This window comes from Malurus melanocephalus, unplaced genomic scaffold, assembly GCF_030028575.1.
Source record: "Malurus melanocephalus ecotype Western Australia unplaced genomic scaffold, MMel_1.1 scaffold_854, whole genome shotgun sequence".
In the NCBI taxonomy this organism is placed as follows: domain Eukaryota; kingdom Metazoa; phylum Chordata; class Aves; order Passeriformes; family Maluridae; genus Malurus; species Malurus melanocephalus.
In genome coordinates, this window is record NW_026624086.1 from 58,793 (window position 1) to 72,677 (window position 13,885).

Below are 13,885 nucleotides of genomic sequence, written 5' to 3' on the forward strand. Positions count from 1 at the left end.
GAAGGAAGGAAGGAAGGAAGGAAGGAAGGAAGGAAGGAAGGAAGGAAGGAAGGAAGGAAGGAAGGAAGGAAGGAAGGAAGGAAGGAAGGAATGCCTTTTTTGTTGTGACTCTTCCCAGAGAACACGAGGTGTTTTCTGGTGCCAGTCTGTGGAATTCCCTGACTTTCAGAGCTTTAATTAAGACTGGTCATTTGTAGTGCTTGGATATAAGGCACATAAAAAACTGCTGGAGCTGGAGAAATTTGGGTGCTTCATCCAGGGCAGATTTACAAAAGTGAGGATCACAAATCTAGAGGGAGAAGCTGGAAAAGAGAGAGGAGCCTGTGGGGTGGTGTTGTTTTGTATCCCCAGTGAAGGGGAGGATTTTATGGCCGTCACTAAGGACAAGTTGGTTTTGCCAGTTAATTTCTAACAGGAATGAATGAGCGGGTGAAAGAACAACAAACACAAATGGAAAGAAAGCAATATTAAAGAAATGAAATGTTCCACTTTGTGACTCCCCAGGAGAACCTGGGGGAACTGCAGAAAAGCAGGATTGAAAAGGAATGGGAGTTTGTAGCAGAGTAAATACAAATTAACATTAAACTACAGTGAAATTCCCAAGGAATTACATTTTGTATCCACATGAAAGCCGGGGTAATTCATCACATTTAATGATGTTACAACGAATCCTGGCATGGGTTGAAATCCTTCCCTGTTCTAAGAGTAGGAGAAAAATGTTTACCATGAACGCTAAATATGGACATTAATCATTTTGGCTTTAATGCCAGGGCAAAACTGCTTTCATGCTGCGAATCCTCAGCTGGTTATTACAATATTTAGAGTGAATAGACTGGCTGAGACAAGTCTGAAATAAAGAGCTCTTGCAGTTGAAGGAGAGCTGAGAGAAAATCTCAGACCTCTTAAAATGTTTGTGGAGTTGCTGCTGCTGCTCACTTTTCACGAGGCTCAGGTAGAAACTGGTTGGAGGATGAGAAATGGAGCATGAGGTGGGTTGAGAGTGATTTCACAAAATCTTTTGTGGCTGAGACATGGAATGAAATTCCCAGAGTCACATTTGCTCTGTCTGGGAAGGACAACACGGCCTCTGGGCCAGTGGACACAATCTTTCCATGGAGCCAGGCTGGGAGAACTGGGAGAGACCTCRGAGCCTGAATGGGCTCCAGGAGAGCTGGAGAGGGACTGGGAACAAGGGCTGGAGGGACAGGAGCCAGGGAATGGCTTCCCAGTGCCAGAGGGCAGGGCCAGATGGGATATTGGGCAGGAATTGTTCCCTGGGAGGGTGGGCAGGCCCTGGCACAGGGTGCCCAGAGAAGCTGTGGCTGCCCCGGGATCCCTTTGAGTGTCCAAGGCCAGGCTGGGACAGTGGGAGGTGTCCCTGCCATGGAACGGGATGACCTTTAAGGTCCCTCCCAATTCCCTGCTTCCATGTTCCCTGAGTGCCCCAGTCCCACAGCTGGAGCAGGTCCTGTGCTCTTCCCGGAACTCAGCTCTCCCAGGGGTGCTGGAGTGGCCTTTCTCCTCTGGGGTGGTTTTATTTAGGGGAAACTGCACTGCCAGGCACATGCCCAAATCTGCCTTTTACATTTGGAAGCTTCTGGGGCTGGGTCCAAAGCCCACTGAAATCATTGGGACTCTTCCCATTTATTCCAATGAACTCTGATTGGGCAGAGAGAACAAAAATTGAGACTTATCCAGGCTCTGCCCCCTGCCTGCTCCTTCCTGCTCCTTCCTGCTCCTTCCTGCTCCTTCCCCTTCCCGGGCTTCCCATCTCCCTCCTCTTCCTCTACCCACAACACCATCACCACACGACCCAGGAAGGCTTAACAAAGCTTTGTGATATCAGTGACATTTAAAGCCTCCAGAAATCAGGAGCCTTTCCTAATCACAGGCCTTGTAATCCCCCTGATTATCCAGGTAATGGGGGGCTGGAGCCAATGTTATCTCAGCCTGTGCATAGTGTTAATCCAGGGATAGAAAATTAATGATCCCATTACATCTGCACGTTTTTCTGTCTGCCTGAGTTGCTGGAATATTGTGCGTTCTTCACTGGATTTCTTCTATCAGGTTAGTTTGTGTTGTTTTGGTTTTTTTAAGGTAAAATTGGTGACTTTTTGCAACATAATTGGCTGAAGTAAGAACCATCAGGCAAATAAATAGAAGTAGGAAAAGGTCAGRGAGATGAAACTGCATTTCAGCATTTTTTAAACTTTCAAGTTCAAGGCTCTGAGCTTAATCCAGGCTACAGAATCATGGAATGGTTTGGGTCAAAAAAGACTTTAAAAGTCATCTCCTTCCACCCATGCCATGGGCAGGGACACCTTCCACCATCCCACGGTGCTCCAAGCCCCATCCAAGCTGATCTTGGAGACTTCCAGGATTCCAGGAGCAGCCACAGCTGCGCTAGGAAACGTGAAGGTGGTGCTGGGGGGCTTGGAGAACTGGACCAGCGAGGCTGACAGTGCTTGTCTTGCYTCAGCCAGGGGGTCCCTCCATCATTTCAGCCCTGGAGATCCTTTGGCATTCCCGTGTCCCATTTGTCCTGGCTGCTGAGAGATGGGGATGTTTTATGTCCTGAGTTTGATCTGCCCCAAGGGGCTGCCTTCAGGCCAGAGCAGCAGGAGTGGCCCTGGCATGGGATGTAAGACATGAAAAAGCCTTGGARCCACTTTTGTCCCTCCCCTGGTGGTCCCTTTGCTGTGCCAGGAGTGAAGGATCTCAGGGATTTGGGATGGACTGGCCAAGAATCCCTAAAGAAAGAGAGACATTTGAGACAGTGATAATTTTGATCAGCTCTGCATGGTTTTAATCAAACCCTCCTTACAAGGATTTGCAAAGTCCAACGGCCTGCGTGGTGTGATCCTGAGCAGAGGATTTTGTTTAACTTTTGGGGATGCTCAGAGAGCTGAGCTTTGGGAACTGGATCCAATTCAGCAGATCTGGAGGAGCTCTGTTTATGTGTGTGTGTAAATCCTGGAGTCTTGGGCTAAGCCAGCTGGGGGCTGCAAAGGCCCCATAAACTGCAGATTATCCTGATCTTATCCCAACAGTTTTTATCCTAAGAGTGGCTTATTTCTGAGTMATTTCTAAATATGATCTCAAATATTGGTACAAATATATTCAAACGGTTTTACTGTTTATCGTAATCTTCACCCCATGGTTTCAGTCCTGGCTTTCTGGAATTAGGAGCCTGAGTCGTGGGAATGCTGGTGTTTCATCTGCCCACTTTATTTGCTCACATGGAGTTAAGCAGGTTTGCAGTGGAAAGGGTTAATGAGATCCTCCCTATCACCAGGGTATAAAAACTTGATAAATAGGCTGGAGAATGGAAGAGGAAAGAGGYTTTCCTAATTTAAAGCAACAACTTGTGACTTATCACAGCTTCTTGCTTAAAAAAAGCCTCGGGAAAGGGTGTTTCAGTGACGGGCCTTTCTCCCCCGTGCACAGCATCACCTCAAAYGAGCGTTTATGTTTTTCATAAGCAGCTCCCTTCAATTTTTAATCATCCTTTGGCAGCYGCTTTTATGTTTCCAAGCGTTTCATCAATGTTTCAGCAAAGTGTCACATTTCCCAAGGCAGAGYTTGTGCCACACGTGTGGGAGCACCTCGGGATCCTCCACCGCCGGCAGGGGAAGGGCTGGGAGGATCCCACGGCCTTGGGGTGTGGGAGGGATGCAGGGACTCAGGGAAAGCCGCCTTGGRGCAGCTGCCGTGTGAGCTGAGGAGTTTTCCTTGCTGGAGGGTGAAAATTGCAGGAATTTGCTSGGAGAGCATGTGAGCACTGGAGATGCTCGTGAGGAGCAAACAGCTGAAAAAAGCACAGATGAGACAACAGCAGGGACTTGAGGAGGAGGTCCTGGGCGTGCTGGGGAGCGAAGGAGCAGCAGGGGTGCAGTGCACTTACAGAACATCTCCAAAAAGCCGCAGGGATTGGGGGATCAGCGGGGCCCCGAGGCGGAGCAGTTCCTGCGGGGCCACGGGTGGCGGCGAGGATGAGGTGGGAGTGAGTGATGAAGGATTGTGCTCGGCAGGAGGGAGGCAGCTCGGCTCCCTCATTGCTCATTCCCAAGCACTCCAATGTTTGGGTGGCATTTCGGTGGCAGGGTTTTCGTAAGGGAAGTGTGATGTTGTTTCATGGGGTGCCAGCCAGATCCCACGGAGCCGCGCTCTCAATCTTCAGCCTTCTTAGTCACAGTTTTTTCGACAGGGAATTCATCTGCTCAGAAAGTTGCCAGTGTTTCAACATTATCACTGCTGAGGACTGGCCTGCTTTTCCATTTTTGTGCCCAAAGAAGTGTGTCAGACAGAAGTGGAGGGTTTTGTGGGTTGCTGTTGTCATAAAGGAACAGCCCTTTCTGCTGCCCCAAAGCTTTCGTCTCTTGCAAGAAAACACAATTTTTCTAAGCAGTCTGTGCATTTCATCTGCTCCATTGCTGAGCTCTTCAGGATTTCCCAAGGAGGTATTTAGGAAACTTTTCTTTGGCTGCACAGGAGCAATAGTGCAAAGAGTAGAATTTGAAAGGAACACATTGTTTCCCCCTTTCCCTGATATCTCTCCCCCAGCTGGAGATAGCGGGATATTGTTGAGCACCCTGTCAGCAAGGTCTGTTGGTTAYTGCTTCCCCTGGAGAAAAAAAGTAGTTCTGAACCCTCAGAAACAGCTTCTCCTTGATGGCCCAGCCTTTAATCTGTGATTTCGGGCTCCGGTGGTCGCCATAAGCCGTAATAAACCGCACTTGGAACAAGATTGCTCAAGTTGAAGGGACAGAAATTGAACCGGTGATGATTTAAAGCAAAATACCTGCTCAGGACAGGGGCTTTTAGAGCAGCAATAATGCACCTGTGAGAGGGAAAGAGCTGAAGGCCAAGCATGTGCCAGCCTCTTGGACAGGATTTTGTTTCATCCCCTGCTCAAAGGTTTTGGGATGYGCTCTGCATCCCAATCCTGACTGCAGTGGTCACTCAGGAATGATGTTTTCCCTGGGAACRCCCCTGCCCAAGGAGTTATTTTACATTCATTGCTCTTTCTGCCTGCAGAAAGGAGTGGGTTGATTTTAGACCTGATTCTGTTAAACTTTGGGGCTCTGGAATCATTGGAACGTGCAACCCTCCTGCCTGGACACTGTGACCTTGCCCAGCTCCCCTTCAGCAGCTGTGCTCAGATTCTGYCCTGGCAAGGCCAAAAATAGGTCAGATTTCAAATACTTAATTGTCATTAATTTTTCAAAGGGCCCCGTGTAGCAAGGGTCACATTCCCGAGGCTGCCAGAGCTCCAGGAGCGTTTGGACAGCGCTGCCAGGGATRCACAGGCTGGRATTGCTGGGGGGCTGGGCAGGGGTGGCACTGGGTGATCCTGGGGGTCCCTTCCAGCTCAGGATATTCTGTGACTCCATGACCAGCCGAGTTGTGGGCAGACACATCTGGGGACAAATTYGGAAAACTGGGAAAGGACTTGGCAGCATTCTGGAGGCTCAGATCCCTCTGATTGCTCTGTAGGTAAATTTTAAGCTCAAGAATTCAATAGTTTCTCTGATTTTGGGCTAAATTGCAGTGATCAAGTGAACAGGGTGCCTGCTTGTCAGKATTAAAGTGGCTTTTGTTCCTTCTCACTGTGGTGGTTGCTTGAAGAATGAACTCCTAATCCTGTTTATAAAACGATGAACAGCTCCCAACTCCACTTATGGAGAGGGCTGGGAGAGGGGCAAGGCTGAGCTGGGACAGAGCAAAAAATCCAGGGAGTTCTTGGCAGGACAGAGGAAACCAGGGCCCCAAAATTTACGGCCCACTTTAAATATAGGAGCAAAATATAACAACAGCATCAACCCCCAATTCCCTGAGGGATGTGGTGAGCTGGAAACCTGGGCTCTGTACCCTGTAATATTCTGGAGCCACGTTACCCAGTGAAATAAAAGTGACTCAGTCCCAGAATTTATTTTTGAAATGCCATTAAAATGCATTTTAAAAGCAAAATAAAACCGAGAGACACATGATCAGCATGGAGCAATTATTAGGAAAACGACACCGATCCAGCATAAAATACTTCATTAAATACAAAGCAAATCAATCATCGTGAGTAAGAACTAAGTCACCAAATGAATTCCAGCTCTAGAAGGCAGAATAGGAAGTTTTGCTCYAAATCTCACCTACATTATTGCACTAACCATTTAAGGATTGGGAACTGCTGGGTGTTTAAACGTTCAAAGGGCTGCTTTGGGTACCACTTGGCTTTGATGAAGATTCTACTTTTRAAATCCATTATGGTTGTACAAAGGTCAAGCAAACGGCTCTGTCTTGACTTTTGCACCTTAAATGTTAAGAAAGATTGGGTTGCCCACACAACTGGGCTAAAACAAAAAATCAGAAAAGCCTGGAATGGTTTGGGGTGGAAGGGTTGTTAAGGATAATTCAAYTCCACCCATTCACCATGGGCAGGGACACCTCCCACTGTCCCAGGCTGCTCCCAGCCCCARTGTCCAGSCTGGYCTTGGRCACTGCCAGGGATCCAGGGGCAGCCACAGCTCCCTGTGCCCATGCAGGGTGAGAGGAGCGATTCTATGAGGAAGAYGCTTTGTTCCCTGTGGGGTTTTGCCTTTTCTTCCCCAAACACTGTTTTCCTAAAGCCTCTTCTTATTTCTCTGGGCAGGCAGCTGGCCCGGGGTGTCCTGACTGTCCTGGAGATGCTGGATTCTCTGTCCCTGCTCCCATGGGATCATGGGCTCCACAGCTCTCCCTTGCCACAAGACAGAGGCCACCGAAACCTCAGCKCTCCCCTCTTGAAACCTCCCTTCCTCGCCCCGTTTTAGCACAACTGGAGCACAACTTGGCCATATTTTTGTGGGAACAAATAATTTTGTGCTCACAGGAAAGCAGAGTAAGGAACAGAGAAGTCAGGAAAAGGAAACACTTCAGTTCTCCCGGAGCAGGCCTAGGGGTGCAGAGCAGATGTGGCTGCTTTCCTGGCACTGCTTCCCAGCTTTTTCAGTTGGGAGAAGGCAGGTGATTGATTAGTCAGCCACTGAAGGAGCCTTTCAAACGTGGCTGCCATGATTTGCTGTTCTCCAGCTGCCCTTGGTGTCCCAGAGGAGCAGGATTCCCTCAGGATATTTGCTGACCCAAAAGGCTTTTCTGTCTCACCCTAAATTTGGGGGCTGCTTTGCTCTGTCTCCCTCGGGGCCAGGCATCTTTGTCCAACCGAGCCCAAATTAGGTCACTCTCAACCAGTGTCAGCTTGGAGGAGCCTTGCTCAAGCTGGCAGTCTGAAAAAAACAAAAAAATGGAAATATTTTCCATGCCACAGAGACTGCTGGTCTGTGACCCACCAAAATATCCAAAATCCAGATGCATCAGACCAATTCTGATGAAGTTGGCATGGTCTTATCTGGGTCAATTGTCTTAACAAGACGTTATGTCACCCATTAGGGGAAAATACAGTCTAACCCCCCTAAAAATAACTAATGGGAAAAACCTTGCACAACAAAGCCAGTGGCACATCAGAAAAATAAAAATAAATTCAGACCCATGATATATTTAATCATCTGTATTTATTCCTCTGCTAATCTAAAAACAGGCAAATGTTCTTTTTCTTCTTGGAAACGAGGCAATTCTGGAAAATTTCATAGTTTRGGCAGCTCTTTGAACAGCTTTTCTCCTAAAACTTCAATTTTGTTATTTGCTAGGAGGAAAGCCATTGGAATGCAGGAAATTTGCATTGTATATAAGTTATTTTACCATACCAGCTCTGTCCTCTGGGCTCTCAGAACAGACACCAGAGGAATGGAATTTCTGTGTTTTGCCATAAAAAGAGAACTTGGATTTCATGGASATTGGAGCTCCATTTCAAGGAGTTAGAGCTGAAGACCAGGAAGGCCCAGGAAGAAGGGAAAGGCAGAGGAATCTCCAGGTGTGCTCTGTCTGCGCAGAGCATCCTGCACGGGGGAATAGTTTGCAGTGGTGATGGATGAAGCCTTCAAAATCACTGCTCCATTGGTACAGAAGTTATCCAGACACCAGCTTCCAGGGGTTTTGTGTGAAAAATCCATGGGTAGAAAAACCTCAGGTGGGAGAGCTCCAAAACAGCATCCTGCAGCTCCTCCTGAGAGACAGCTCATATCACTGCTCTGGGACAGGGACAGGGAATGGCTGGAGCTGGGCCAGGGCAGGCTCAGGCTGGAGAGCAGGGAAAGGTTCTTCTGTCCCCAGGGGGTGCTGGCACTGCCCAGGCTCCCCAGGGAACGGGCACGGCCCCGAGGCTGCCAGAGCTCCAGGAGCGTTTGGACAGCGCTGCCAGGGATGCACAGGCTGGGATTGCTGGGGGGGCTGGGCAGGGACAGGGGTGGCACTGGGTGATACTGGGGGTCCCTTCAGCTCAGGATATTCCAGGATTCCATGGAATATGGTGTTGAAGCCAACCACATGGGGAATTTTTCCTGCCCAGCCTGAACTGGAGAGGAAAAAGGCAATGCAGTGAGAGGGCTGAATAAAAGGAGCTCTGTGTCTGTGACACTATGAAAACCAAAGAGATCCTGTGGTCCTTCATCCCTTCAGAACCCAGAAAACTCGGGAATTTTTCACTGAGGAGATACCTTGGAGCACAGAGATAATGCAGTCATGGAATGGTTTGGGTTGGGAGGCACTTCTCTGCTTCTCTGGGCACCCTGCGGYAGGACCTCCTCATCCTCAGAGGAACAATTCCTTCCCAATATCCCATCTAAAGTTCCTCTCAGCTTAAGGCCATTCCCTGTGTCCTATCACTACAAGCCCTCTTGAGAAGATAAAACATTTCAGTTGTCTTGGYGCTCTTGAGCCTCTTGAAAACCGTTGTTGGAGGCTGTTTTCTTTTACTAAATGGATTTGAGATTTACTTGGATTAGGGCCTTAATAAATACCTACAGTGTTTGTCTTTCATCTGGGAAATGTTTGCCTGCTTTTAAATAGGCTGTTCTTGTTTGCTCCAGTGTTGTCATGTTGATGGGAGCCTTTGGAAACAGGAATTCAGCCCTTAATTCAATAAAAGGATTTGGAAACCTGAGGCTCCAACTCGCCTCAAATATAACTGGGAGAAATCCAGAGTAGCAGGACTTTATTTCATTGCTGGGGAAGCAGCAGGAGAGCAGCTCCTGGACAATTTTTGATGTCTGGATGAGTTGTTTATGTGCCTCAGGACAGTTTGTGGTGGTGTGATTATTGTTTCTAAAGCTCGGCCCTGGCCAGAAGGCAGCTGAGCTGCTCCACGTGGTGGGAAAACCCAGCGGTGCCTCCCTGGATTCCTCCTGTGCCCCTCTGCTCCATCCTCATGAGATCCCGCCTGGAATGCAGCTTCCTAGCACGGGAATCCCAGCACGGGAAGGACGTGGAGCTGCTGGAGAGAGCCCAGAGGAGGCAGCAGGATGGTCAGAGGGATGGAGCAGCTGTGCTGGGAGGAAAGGCTGGGAGAGCTGGGATTGTTCAGCCCGGACAGGAGAAGCTTTGGGCTGAGCTCATTGTGGCCTTGCAGGGCCTGAAGGAGCCCACAGGAACCATGGAGAGAGACAATTTCCAAGGGCTGCAGAGACAGGACAAGGGGGATTGGCCTCAAAGGTTTAGATCAGATATTAGGAAAAAATTCCTCCCTGGGAGGGTGGGCAGGCCCTGGCACAGGGTGCCCAGAGAAGCTGTGGCTGCCCCTGGATCCCTTTGAGTGCCCAAGGCCAGGCTGGACATAGGGGCTGGGAGCAGCCTGGGACAGTGGGAGGTGTCCCTGCCATGGCAGGGGTGGCACTGGATGATCCCTAAAATCCCTCCCAAGCCAAACCAACCCCTTCCCATGTCCCCTCCCCATGGGCACAGCCCCGTGGGTTCATGGCCTGGCTGGGCAGGGGCACCATGGGGAGGCTTCTCACCAACAAAGCCCAGCTGGAAGGTGCTGGTGGGACTGGTGGGTTCTGCTGCTGAGAATGTCAGGAGCTGGGAATAATTCCACGGTGAGACAGCTCCTGGGGATTTTCCATCCTGTGCAGCTCCCAGGTGGTTGGCAGCAGGGACAGCAAGGACACAGGGACACAGGGAGAGAGGGACACAGRGAGAGAGGGACACAGGGACAGAGGGACAGAGGGACACAGGTACAGCAGGGACACAGGGACACAGTGACACAGGGACAGCAGGGACATAGGGACACAGGGACAGCGTGGACATAGGGACACAGGGACAGCAGGATGTGCTTCCTCTCGCCCTTGGAAAGTGCTCATGGAGCTGATTTGGCTCTGCTTCAGTTCAGGACTGGGACCTTTCCTCTCCAAAGCACATTTTGGCAGCTTTCTCGTGTCCTACAGGCCGGTGGTTTTGCTCCAAGGAGCTGTGAAGGTCACAGGGCTGCTCAGGTGCCACCACCCTCCCTTCAGCACTCCGGCCTCTGCCACCTGATCCCTTGGGGCTGTGGGGATGGGGCTGGGTTTCATCCTKCCTGCTGAAAACAGCTGGGAGGGAAGGGCTTGTCTCTGCTTTCGAAGTCTCATCAAAGAACTGCATTGAGCTGTAAAAAAGAGAATTTGAGGTTGTGGGACAATTCTGACTCTGAACTGGATGCAGTGGYTCTGGAGAGCTCAGTCCTAGGAGCGAAGTGAATTTTAGATCTGGAGCGTGCAAATCTCATAGGGTAATTAATATGAATTAATAAGATTTATTGCTTGCTTTTGAAAAACCCTCTTTCTCTGGCTACAAATAACCAAAAGGATTCCTTTTGCAGAGCCCTTATCTACTCACGTGGCCAAAAACCAGATGGGAAAAGCAAGAAGAAAAGAGGGAACCAAAGGATGTGAAAAGATCCTGATCATCCAATAATCCCARGTGTTGATGTATCATCCACTGCCCCTTCCCAGGTGATTTGTAGGCACAAACARTTGTTCAGCCCCTGCTTTTCCACAAAAATCTCTTTGGACACAGCCTCCATTGTCTTTTTTCCCTCCAGAGCACGACAGCTGCAGACAAGTCTGTATCAGACACACAAAGAAGGCAGCAGAAAGTCCATACCAGAGTGGGAACAAATGAGGAAATCCATGGRAGAGGTGTCMGGTGCCAGGCTGGGCAAATGGAGGYGTTATTGTCCCTGTCACCTTAATAGCTGAGAGTGAAATCAGGAGGGAAAGAGGATTTTATTATGAAAAAAGGGATGAGAAGGAGAAATTGTGCGATCTCTTAGGACAGATCACACACCCAGGGCTAAACCTGTCCCAACAGAAGCAGGTTGATTCATKAGGCCACGTGCTGCCTGTAATTAAAGCTTATTTAAAAACAGAAAAAAACAAACAAACAAACAAAAAAAAAAAAGAATGGGTTTAAGGCTGAGCCACACCAGAGCTCAGTCCTGTCCAAATTAGGGAGGGAGAAGCTCAGCTGAAGGGCCCTGATGGCCAAACCCAGATTTCTCAGGATGGCCCAGGCAGAATGTTCTGGAAATGGAACACCCTCAGAGCTACCAGAGCAGCCACCCCTGTCCCACAGCTCACAGTGGCTCTGGAGGTCCCATGGGAGCTGCTCCCTGGGCCGGGGATTTTGGGATTTTGGGATTCTCCAGAAGCTGGATAAGGGCTGGATAAGGGCTGCATCTGCTGAGCAGCCCAGGGCAGCCTGGAGCCAAAGCATGACCTAATTCCTGTGCAAATAGCCCGAGTTTGGATTTCCAGAGTGGCTGAGCATCCTCCTGGGATGAGGGGAGGAAACCAGGGAGAGGGGCCGAGCTCTGTCCAGTGCCCTGGGGAGGGCTCCAGGTCCTGCACTGCTCCATTTCCCATCCCTGCACAATCCAGCCCTGATCCTTTCTGAAGCAGGGAAACTTCAGCCAGGGCAGAGGATTGCTCCCAAATGTAGGGATGGGGGATAATGGGATTCAAAATGCATCCTGGAGCTGGAAGTGGAGCCTCTGCTGCCCCAGTGGTTCCTGAGCTGGGGTCAGGAGTGGGAGGTGAATTCACCTGCKGATGCCTCTGTCCCATCCCCACACCTGCAGCCCTTCTGGCCACAGAATTCCTAATCTTTCTGTCCCAGACTGCAGGAGTTCAGCCCCTTCCATTCGGATAAATCTGGTTATTTGTGCCTTTCTCTCTGGTCCCTGGGTGAGTGGTGATTATTGCTCGTGTTCATCCCGCTCTGGCAGCTCCCCTCCGCTCTGAGCGAGGATTCCTCTCCAGCTGGGGAACTCCAGCCTGCAAAGCTTCTGTTGTTCYCAGCTCCATCTGGGAATGCAGTGGGGAGGAGAAGGCACGGAGGGGACAGGCTGGGAAGGGACACAGACAGCCYGGGCTGCCAGCAGTGTTGGGAAACATCCTGATCCTTTTCCATGCTCACACATGCCGGGGACAGCCTGGCCGTGCCTCGCTGGTGGCACCACGGAGGGTCTGCAATTCTGTCACTCCAAAATGTGCACATTTGTGGTGTTTTCTGTTCCCAGAAAATTCCAGGATCCCTGAGGGTGGAAAAGCCCTCCAGCCCATGGAGTCCCAGCTGTGCCCGATGCCCACCTTGTCCCCAGCCCAGAGCACTCAGTGCCACCTCCAGCCCTTCCTGGGACACCTCCAGGGATGGGSAYTCCAAASCTCCCTGGGCAGYCCCTGCCAAGGCCTGAGCACCCTTTCCATGGGCAAATTCCTCCTGGTGAACAAATCCTTTCCCACCAGTGAATTGCACCATTAAACATCAGACTCCGCCACCATTTTCTTCTGATAGAGAACCTGCTCCAKGAGTGTGTTTTGCTCAATTATTCCATCTTTTGTCACCCTTTTTCCCTTCCACAGAGCTTGGCTCTTGCCTGATGCCTTTGCTGGAGCCATCGTCACCGCCCTGCCTGGGGCACACATTTTGGGCTGATGTCATTGTCCCCTAGCCCGGTGCCAGCAGAGCCCAGGTCCAAACAGGAAATTTCGATAACGAATGGTCTCATTGGGCCAGTGCCAGCTGGGGGTGTAGGATCAGGGTGGATAAATCAGAAAAAGCTTCAGAGTGGGATGGGCCTGAGGGAGCAAAGGAGGCTCCGGGGGGACCTTGTGGCTCTGCACAACTCCCTGACAGGAGRGGGCACSGAAAGGAGAGGAAATGGCCTCAAATTGCACCAGGGGARGCTCAGGGTGGAGAYTGGCAAAGAAAATTCCYTGTCAGAGTGGTCAGGCCTTGGAATGAGCTGCCCAGGGAGGGGGTGCAGTCCCTGTCTCTGGGAGTGCTCAGGAGGAGTCTGGATGTGGCCCTTGGGGACAGGCTTTGGGGTGATGCTGCTGGGGCTGGGGTGGCTCTGGGTGATCCCAAAGGGCTCTTCTCTCCTTAGTAATCCCAGGATTCTGGGATTCTGGGAAGATCCAGCACTTCCTAACTCCAGCTTTAGGACTGGATAAGCCAAGGTGCTGCCCTGGGACAGGGTTTTGCTGAGCTCAGTCCACCAAACTCCCTCCTCCATTACCATTCCCTGCTCTGCCCAGATTGTCCCCGTGGTCACTCCAGGGACCACATGGCCATACAAGCCCTGGAGTGACCAGCAGGATGTCCAGGTGGAGGAGAACCTCAATGGGAATGTGAGTGTGGGGAAAGAGGAGCCAGGGATGTGCCCTGGGGGTAAAGCTGGACCGGGAGGGGATCACAGAGACCCTCATGCTGCTGCTGGGGCTGATGGCACCTTGGAATCACAAAATCCAAGGAACCTTGGCCCAGCCACCTSTGCCTCGTGCCCCATCATGGCTTGGGAGGGGAATAAAGATGTCCTGGGGGTTTGGTGTCAGGGACAAGGTGCCTGTGAACATGGCAGGGATTTGACTGGGGGATGGAGCAGATGCGCTGGGAGTGCTGGGATTGTTCAGCCTGGACAGGAGAAGCTTTGGGCTGAGCTCATTGTGGCCTTGCAGGGCCTGAAGGAGCCCACAGGAACCAT

General features: G+C 50.6%; 1 long non-coding RNA gene across 2 annotated transcripts in view; it reads left to right on the forward strand.

The window, feature by feature from the left end:
- Positions 1-13,885, forward strand: part of LOC130585260 (uncharacterized) — a 21,717-nt gene that overhangs the window by 6,843 nt on the left and 989 nt on the right. Inside the window, exons 3-4 of one of the 2 annotated variants that reach the window (XR_008966573.1) lie at positions 10,721-10,853; positions 10,943-11,253. This is a non-coding gene — a long non-coding RNA (uncharacterized LOC130585260). Of the gene's footprint in view, positions 1-10,720; positions 10,854-10,942; positions 11,254-13,885 lie in introns of those variants that run through there. The other variant, XR_008966572.1, reaches the window with a different exon arrangement.